Source organism: Phytophthora infestans, genomic scaffold, assembly GCF_000142945.1.
Source record: "Phytophthora infestans T30-4 supercont1.360 genomic scaffold, whole genome shotgun sequence".
NCBI classification, from domain to species: Eukaryota; Oomycota; class Peronosporomycetes; order Peronosporales; family Peronosporaceae; genus Phytophthora; species Phytophthora infestans.
Window position 1 is genome coordinate 42,056 of NW_003303399.1, and position 10,398 is coordinate 52,453.

A 10,398-nucleotide genomic window follows, 5' to 3' on the forward strand; every position below is an offset into this window, starting at 1 on the left:
GCTATCTTATTCCACACTCTCTTACTTGAATATGCCTATAACATTCCCTCGTTGGTCGAGAAATCTAGTCCGGGCCTTTCTATGTACACCTGGATTAGGGCGGGATCCACCCTTTCAGTGTACACCTGGATCTGGTCGGGATCCACCCTTTCTTTGGACACCTGGATCTGGGCGGGATCCACCCTTTCAGTGTACACCTGGATCTGGGCGGGAACCACCCTTTCAATGTACACCTGGATCTGGGCGGGATCCACCCTTTCAGCGTACACCTGGATCTGGGCGGGATCCCGGATCCGGTTGAATCTGCGCCTGGATTTCATCCGGATCTAGCGCCAATGACCCAGGATCAATTGGGACAGTTTAGTTGGGGCCCTTGAAAGCTCGTGCTTGAGATCAAACAGGACTCCTCGCACGTAAAACGTCACTCTTAGCTATAACCTCCACTCCTTCCTCCTAATCCACCCTGTGGATTCGTCTTCTCTTTCTTTCCGATGTGACCAACTCACATCAGCGATCCTCCTCCTCCTGGCCCACACCCTTCCTGCGGGTCCTTCTTCATCCTCCCATCGACATGACCAACTCACATCCATGGGTCCCCTCCCTACTCTTCTTCATGAGACTGCATCACGCCGAATCTGTTACGATTCGTACGATCCCTCAAGAAATCATAGCGTAATGCTCCACAGTTCAGATCTGCCTCGTCTACCCAACTGGGTTCGTCATATCCACGCCAATACACCAGAAATTCACGGTAAATCCGTCCGTATCTAGTTCGCTTCCCCGACCTCATATAGGTGATCTTCTCGACTTCGAACTCGTCGTCTTCGAGATCCACATTCCAACTATCTTTCGGTAGGAGGACTTCGTCGAAGTCGACGTGATCAAATCCATCCACCGAAAGACGGATCTGCGGCCGATCCGGATATTCTTTGACCAACTTCAGCTTGGATACGTGTACTACAGGGAACAGGCGATATTCGATACCTGCCGTTTCCAGCTTTACCGCGTGATTTCCAATCTTCTCGCTCACCCGGAACGGTCCATGCCATAGGTGGGCTAATTTGCGGGCGTACCCTTCTTTCACTCGATCCAAATAAAGCCACACCTGCGATCCCACTTGGATTTGATGTGGACGGGCGTCTTCGTTGTGTCGATCCGCTCGATCCTGTATCGCACTCCGCAGTCATTCGTTCACCTGGGATCTAGCTTGCCGGTAGTATTTCTGGACTTGGTATCGCCATCGCCTTGGATCTCGGTTTCTCTTCTTGGTGCTGCATACTGGAATGGCCGCTTCTAGGGTGGATTTGGGATCCCACCCATGTACCAAGTAAAATGGGGTATTACCCCGGATCCTGTCTTGGGCGGTGTTTATCGCGAAGGGGAGTTGTTCTGCGTACTCATCCCAATCTTTCTGATCCAAATCCTGGACGTACATCTTGAGTGCTCTCGTGATCGTCTGTACCATGCGCTCGGCCGACCCGTTAGCTTGGGGACGATATGCCATGGTTGCTCGCTGTCGCTGCCCCAGGATCCGGTCGAATGCTCGAAAGAAATCGGACATAAAGCCTGGCTCCCGATCATGCCTAATCATCTCGCTAGCTCCAAATCTTCGGAAAACGCACTCCTCGTACGATTCAGCAATGGTTTGCGCAGTTCTAGACGCTTTAGCTTTGGCTATCACGTATCCGGTAAACAAGTCCACCCAAATCAAATATTCTGTGTTTCCTTTGAACGACTTGGGCAACGAGGGGATATGATCCATGGCTATGATTTGGAAAGGGTAAGTCGCTTGGATATTCCCAGGTGACTCCCCTTCGATTGTGGGCCTGCCCTTGCCTGTCTCACGATCCACGCATTCACCGACGTATCGTTGTACGCTCTTGAATAGTCCTCTCCAGTGGAAACATTCCCGGATCCGTTGGTAGGTCCGACCAATACCCTGATGTCCACCTTCTAAACTAGCGTGATAGTGGTGTAGGACATCCTGTTGTAAGGTTTCCGGCATCACCAGTCTCATCAATCCATCCCGGTCCTCGTTGACTCTCTTCGTAGGGGGGCAATAGAAGAGCAAGTCATTCAGATCCACTGCGTAATCCGTAGCGATAATACTGTAGGATTTGGTATCCTCCCGACTCAGGTCTCGTACATCCCCCATCAGATACTTCTTTAGTCCCAAGATCCACGCTTCCTCGTTTTGTGCTTTGAGGATCCGCTTAATGCGGACTCCCTTCACAAATGTTTCCTCGAGGATCTGGGGGCTGGATCCAACCCTTCCTCTGGACCTAGTGACAGCCATTACCTGGACTGTTCTTTTCCCGGATCCAACCACCACCACCTCATCTAGTCGGTTCAACGTAACGAGATCCTGATGTTCGGCTTCTCCCTCCACTTCAACACCTCATTGATTCCGTAAAGCGGCTCTGGTCAAGCTATCTGCACTGGCATTCCAATCTCGCTTGACATGCACCAACTCGTGATTCATCCAACCGCGCAGGTGGATCATCACTTTCTGCCGTAGCAGTGTTAGGGCCGGGGCCTTGCAGTCAATCTCATCTCGCACCTGTCTGATCACCAAATTTGAATCCCCACAAATCACTAGCCTTTTCGGATCTTGTCCCTTTAGTAGATCCAAACCCAGCAGCAGCCCGTTATACTCCGCTTCGTTGACGGTGAGGCCTTCCGCATAAGTGGATCTGGCCCGTACGACTTCCCATCCAGGTAGTCTCCACAGTATTGCACTGTACGCCCCGCCTCCGCGTCGTACGCGAGCAAATCCATCGAAACTCAGGACGTACAGATCCTCATCTGCCTGTACCGTCGGGATCGGGATCTGGATCAGGCGTTTGGGCTCTTTCTTAGAAGCGACCCTAGTCAGCGCCTCATCCATCTTAGATCGAGGAGTGATGCTCGCGGCCAAGACTCCCAGGATCTCGTCTTCCCCTTTCGAACATTTCACAATCTCCAGTGTCCAAGGCGAGAGTAGAGCTGCCCACTGTCCCAAACGTCCTTGTTACCCGGCCGACTTGAACAGCCAGGCTAGCGTAGAGTGTCGGGTCAGGATCCGGATGGATCTTCCCACCAGCAGGTTGTAATTCAGATCCAACACGCGCAGGAGCGCGAGTATCTCTCTCTCCACCGCTCCGTAGTTCAGTTCATTCGGCTTCAGTGTTCGGCTGACGAAGGTGACTGGATGACAGATCCCCTCATGTTCTTGTACCAGAGCTGGTGAGACTGCCCGGTCGCTGGCATAAACTATTACCGTAGGTTGACGTTATGGATCGAAATGACGGAGGATAGGCGTGGTCGCGATCCTGTTCCTCAGTTCCACGAATGCGTGTTGAGCTCGGATCCACCGAGATTCTGCCTTTTCCATGTTCTGATTCGTCGTCTCTATCCAGACTGGATCATCTCTCCGGTGGTCCCGGGGTGGATCCAGCTCCTGTTTTAGGTCCTCTTCTGGCGTCGTACCACTTGGATTCCTTTTGGATCCGACATCTCCTGTAATGGGCTCTCCCAAGTTACATATGTAGGTAGTTTTATAGGTTCTTTGTAGTGGTTCACACCATTACATAAGTAGGTAGATTTGCATTACAAAAGTAGGTGCAGCAGCACACGAAATATGGGGAGCCAGACCCATAATCAACCAATAAGGAGTTGACGTGTATTTGAGTGGTCAGGGCAAGCTGCCCTGGACCTAAATAAAAACAGAGTTGATTTTCCTTCATACTAAGTACTTGGTTTCAGTATCACTGGACTTGTACGCTTCCTCATCACTACGTGTAAGCAAGTAACGGACATCCCAGGCCCGTTACACCTGGTAGCACTTAGTAGTCCTTCCCATGACCAAGTTCACGATGAGCCAAGGCATGACGTCTGAAACGCCAGGGCCGACCCTGGAACATGCTGTTTTCCCTCATCTCACTCGTGTCGAGTGGGAAGCCCTTCACTGCCTCGCGGCGGTGTCTGGTGAGGCTGTAATCGCGTCGCTGCTGAGCTCAGCGACGTCCGATCAACAACGCCAAGCAGCCCAAGAGTTTATGGAACGCGAGCTAGCCGATGCGAATCGGCGAGCAACAACTCTCGCGCGTTCCTCGAAAAATGATGTCGTGAAGCTAGAGACGTCTACCTACTCCGGTGAAGGAGCGAATCGCCTCCTGCTGAACCGGTGGTTTCGCGAGGTCGACATCGCGATTGCTTCGAGAATGATCGAAGCGCAAGGGTCAAAGGTCAATTTCTTATTGTCCCGGTTGTCCGGGAAGGCCAAGGAATGGGCCTTCGGTAAACTTGTCGTTGATCACGACGCATTCCCCACTCTGGAGTCTCTCCAGAAAGATCTTAGGCTCGCGCTCGAGCCCCCTCAAGACGAGTCCCGCGTGCGTGCCGCGTTCTTCGCCCTTCGTCAAGGTAAAATGACTATGCGCGACTACGTTCAAAAGACTCGCCACCTCGCGTCATGCATCGTGACAAATCCGATTGACACAGCATCGCAGGTCCATGTATTCGTATTCGGCATGCGTGAAGGCATGACACGGTACTGCCTGACCCGAGCGGAGCCTTCCTCTCTCGAGGAAGCATTCGCCCTCGCATTACGCGAAGACTACGTAGTGGCGGCGTCTTACGCGCGCGCGATGTCTACGGCAGCTCGTGAGTCAGCCCCCGAGCCCATGGAGATCGACGCGATTGACGCGTCGAATAGTCACCGTCAGTCGACTTCTCGTGGGCCCAACGGCCGTCCTAATCGCCCGCTCACTTGCTTCCGCTGCCGGAAGATCGGTCATCGCGCGGCGGAATGCCGCGCGCCAGCGCCGGTACTCGCGCACACCGCTGAAGTCTCACCTGCCGTTCAGTCAAAAAACGGTCAGGGCCAGTAGGTGCGGGGCGCCCTACTGGCTGGAATGGAGGTCCGGGCCCCCCGGTGGCTACCCAACCTTCTAGCCCTCCTGTGCTCCACGCACACTTTAATGCCACCACCACGTCGGGCGACTCGAGGCTGATCATCGTCAGTCTTCATGTCGCCGGCGCCCGGCGACCACTTCGCGCGCTCCTGGACTCAGGAGCGTCGAATAACTTCTTTCGCGAATCGTGCTTATCGATGCTTCCAAGAGAGATCGCAGTCCGTAATGGTCGAGGTCAGGTCGTCGTCAAACTTGCTGACGGAAAGCCACGCCGCGTTGCGCGGCGTGAAATCACGTTGCCATACACATTCGACGGCTTCCGCAGCAACGACGACTTCCTCGTGATTGAGATGACCTACGCGTTCGACTGCATCTTGGGTATCCCGTGGTTGTCACGATATCAACCAGAGATTGACTGGTTGGCTCGGTCGGTTAAACACCGCTCTGGCTTCGATGTGAGTGAGGTGTTCACACACCTCCTGGTTGCCCAGAAGGACTGGCCCCATGTCAGGGTCGTGGACCGGTTGTCCACAATGCAGGTTGAGCAGAGAGCGAGCGATGGCCCTCTCTGTTTGTCTTGCACAGCGCTGTTGCGCGAAAACCCCTCGCTGCGAAGCGAGGTTGTTAACACTTTGGCGGTAGAGCAGGGGCTCCCGCAATCCGAGCAGGCGGTCGAGCATGAGTTCCCGTCACGCAACACGACGGTCGAGCATGGGTTCCCGTCACGCAACACGGCGGTCGAGCATGAGTTCCCGTCACGCAACACGACGGTCGAGCATGAGTTCCCGTCACGCAACACGACGGTCGAGCATGGGTTCCCGCAACACACCAAGGCGGTTGAGCATGGGTTCCCGCAAAACACTCTAGCGGTTGAGCAGAGGTTCCAGCAACGCGATTCGGCGGTCGAGCAGTTGGAGCTCCCGTCATCCACAGCGGTGGTCGAGCAGTTGACACTCCCACCGGCTACGACGGCGATCGAGCAGGGGCTCTCGCCAGTCGATGGCGCGGTCGGGCATCGAGAGCTCCCGCGCACTACCGACACGTTTGATGGTGCCCCTCCGTGTCTAGAGGGGGGTGATCCCTCGTCCAGCGATAGCGAGTCTTCTGTCTCGAGCAGCGGTTCGAGACGCCACAAGAAGAAATCCAAGCTACGCCGCCTTAAGCGACGTGGTCAGCCCACCGCCGATATGGCAGTGAATGAGTCCATACACTTCCTGGAACACGTGGAAGGAGGCGTCGTTCGCTCACGCACACTTGACATTGAGAGCCCACCTCGCGAAGCTTCTTCCATCACACGCCTTCCGGGTCTTTCCTGGAAGCATTTTCTGCGCGATCTGAAGTCAGGAGACATCGAGCAGGTCTGCTTGATCACCGAGTCTGCCTCGGCGGAAGAGATCCACACGGTCGCTACCGACAATCTTCCACTTCGTCCAAAGAACGCTGAGCCGAAGTCGGCGCGCGAAGAGCGCTTCGCTGCCCAGTCGTGGGAGTCACTCCGCGACTCGGGCAATCCAGTATACGACACCGTTCGCGAGTTCGCGGATGTTTTTCCCGACAAGATTCCAGCTGAGCTCCCTGCTGACAGAGGCATTCGCCATGAGATTGATCTCACGCCGGGCTCCAAGTACTGTGTGACGCGACAGTGGCCCCTCCCACGCGATCAGGTTAAAGCCATTGACGACTTCTTCGAGAGCCGCCTCAAAGCGGGTCACGTGCGCGAGAGTACCTCGCCACACTCGAGTCCGACGATCTGCGTGAAGAAGGCCACGGGTGATTGGCGTATTGTTCACGCTTTTAACAAGCTAAACGACGCCACCATTCCAGCACAAACGCCGATCCCTCGGAAGGATATGGTACTTGACACCATGGGCCGCAGTGTTATTTTCAGCACCATCGACCTGACCGATGGCTTCTATCAGATCTTGATGCGACTCAGCGGCGTCCTGCTCACAGCGGTGAGCACTCCCAGCGGGATGCTGTGGGAGTGGCTTGTCATGCCGCAGGGCCTGAAAAACGCACCAGCCACGTTCAATCGCATGGTTTCCCACGTTCTGCGCCCACTTCGCGACTTCGCTCCGAGCTACTTCGATGACATCTTCGTTCACAGCCGCGCTGAGGGCGATCTCAGCGCCACAGAAGTTCACTTAAATCACTTACGACAAGTGTTCCAAGTCATGCGCGAAAACAAACTGTACGCGAACTTGAAGAAGTGCATCTTCTGTGCCCCGGAGATTCCGGTGCTTGGCTGTTATGTGAGCAAAAATGGTGTCCGAGCGGATCCTGAGAAGGTCTCGTCCATTTGTGCGTGGCCCACGCCGCAGAATCAGACTGAATTGCGTCAGTGGCTCGGCCTCGCAAATTATCTCCACAAGTACACGAAAAATTATGCTGGTCTGATCCAGCCATTGTCTTCATTGCTGAAGAAAGACATCACGTGGTCGTGGACTCCCGAACATCAGTCAGCCTTCAATGCAGTGAAGAAAAGCTTGGCGGAGGCCCCAATCCTGGCGCTTCCAGATGATGCAAAGCCATTCCACGTTGTTTGCGACGCGAGCGACTTCGCCATCGGCTGTGCACTGATGCAGTTCGACGACGAAGGTCGCGAACGCGTCGTGAGCTACCAATCCAGACAGATGAAGCCCGCTGAGAAGAATTATCCGGTTCACGACAAGGAACTCCTTGCGATGCGCTACGCACTGATCAAATTCAGAGTGTACTTACTCGGTGAGCAGACATTCGCGATCTACACAGATCACGCGTCGCTGCGAACAGCGACGAAGAGCCCTCATCTCTCTCAGCGCATGGCACGATGGCTGTCATTCTTCTCCGAGTACAAAATCGTCGTTCACTACAAGCCAGGCAAGAATAACATCCTTGCGGATGCTCTATCTCGGCTCCCCGAATACGATCCACGCCTAGATTTGGGTCGTCAGTCACTTGAAGACGCGGACGACGACGAATTGGACTGCGCCACATGTGTGGCTGCAGGTGTGAACCTGATGACGGCGGTATCTCCAATACTTCCCCTGCGGGAAAAGATCTCTGCCGCGTATCGAGATGACTCGATATATGCCGGTATCCTGGAACACCTTCGCACACCAAGTGATGCCACGCTAAAGACACTGAGCCGCTCCACGCGCGACCAGATTCACAGATACCAACTTGACGGTGATCTACCGATGTACAGTGTCGATCGATTCGATGCTCCTCGCGTCGTTGTCCCCAACGACCCCGATCTACGCGCAAGAATTATACACGAATTCCATGACGCTCCAGTGGGTGGCCACTTGGGCCGTGAGAAGACTTTCGCAGCGGTATCCCGCGACTTCTACTGGCCTCACCTATACAAGTGGGTGCGCAAGTGGGTCCGCTCCTGCGAAACTTGTCAACGCGTTAAGCCGTCACCGTCATCGCAAGCTCCGCTGCGTTCTCTCCCTCTGGCAACAGAGGCGTGGCGCTCTGTGTCAATGGACTTCATATTCGGTCTCCCACCCGATACTGACGGTCGTACTGGTGTTCTGGTCTTCGTGGATCGCTTTAGCAAGATGTGCCATCTCGTTCCGGTTCCGGACTCAATCACCGCGGCCGATACCGCGGTGCTCTTCGTCGACGCTGTCTTCCGACATCACGGCCTTCCTGAATCAATCGTCTCTGACCGCGATCCCCTATTCACATCGGCGTTCTGGACGAAACTCTTCGACCTCCTGGGCACCAAACTCCTCATGTCGACGGCGGCGCACCCGGAGACTGACGGGCAAACGGAACGCGTCAACCGCGTGCTAGAAGATGTTCTGCGCAGCTATGCCCCGTCCTTCGAGAACTGGAGTTCCTTCCTGCCTCTTGCGGAGTTTGTACTCAGCAATGCCGAGCACGCGTCGACGGGATTGACTCCGTTTTTCGTCAACAACGCGCGTCATCCACGTGTCCCCGCACAACTTGCTGTGGGCCAACCCACGGCGACTGATGGCTTCACTCTGGAGGGGGAGGAATGTGATAACCCTGCCCAACCGGTTCCGATACTGGTTCAACCACCAGTTTCCGGTGAGACAACGGTTCTGCCGTCTACGAGCTCAGCTACTCCTGCAGTAGACATCAACGCGGTGTCGCGTTTACAGTCGAAGAAGATCCTCGCACCCGCGCAATCCACGTCGTCGCCGTTAGTTGACTGGACACACCGAACGCTGATCGCTCCAGCACAGCCACACTCGACTGTGGCTAACTACGCGCCGAAACCCCCAGCGCGACCCGCTGACAAGGCAGCGGTATCCGACTTTGTCCTTCATCGCCAATCGGCTACCCGATTCGTCCGTGACGCGCTACACTCGCGGTTGACAAGCAGAAGGAAAACGCTGACAAACGTGGCCGCAAGAACACAAGTGCATTCAAGATTGGTGAGCGGGTATTACTCTCAACGGATGGAATTCGTACCTCTGCTATTACGAACCTAGGCGCGAGCAGACTCGCGCCGCGCTACATTGGGGCCATTCAAAGTACTACGATTTATGGGTGATGCCTACACGCTAGACATTCCTACGTCGCTACGACTACACCCGACGTTCTACGTCGAGCGACTTTAAGAAGTATCTTCCCGCGATAATCCCGGAGGCGGGACAGGAGCATGCGTTGAGCGGCGCTCACGACGAGCCTGTCGAGCCAGCGTCCCATCTGTCCCAGTTCCCCGCTCGCGCGGAAAATCTCCACTCCTCGGTCCGCCAAACACCTGCGCCTCCAGACTACGCAGTCGCTGCAAGAGTTCACGATTCGACTGCCGCAGACTACTCGCCGTCGTCTCGGCGTTCCGAGAGCTCTCAGCCGCCCGCTCGGCCTCCTCCTGTGCGTCCCGAGAAGTGTTCAGCGCCTGCTCAACGTCGTCCTGGTCAACCAGGTCGCGTCGAATTCCACCGCGACGGTCCTCCGCCTATCGTTGACTCGAATGGAGATACGTGCTGGATTGTGGACCGTATTGTTGATCACGAAGATCATCCCCGCGTGCGTCACTCGACCAAGTCGTCGGCTCAACACGCGGCTCCCGCCGCGCGGAAGTATAAGGTACGATGGCTCGGGTTTCAACCTGCTGATGATACGTGGGAGCCTCGCGCCAACTTGCTTCGTGACGCTCCTGATGTCGTCCACGACTACGACTCCAGCCTTGAGTCAAACGCGGCCGCGAGCGACCTCGCGGCGATCGAGAACGCGATCGACTACGTGCCCTTCGAGACGTCGAATGCGCAGGAGACGGGCTCCGTCGCGAACGCTGTCGGCGCGAGCCGCCGCGAATAGCCGCTTGGGTGAACTCGGAGAGTGAGCGCTTATACTTCTCGATCCAAGCGTGTTCGGTCGGCATGTTGACATAGCACAAACGGTCTTCGGTCCAAGCGTCGTCGCAGAATTTCAGGCGCAGATCACCGAGTGAATGCTCGGCTTGTAGGGCTTCGCGATCACCGAGCCAGCCGACGACACTTTCTCCAGCCTCATGCATCCGATTCCACCGTCGGATGAATGC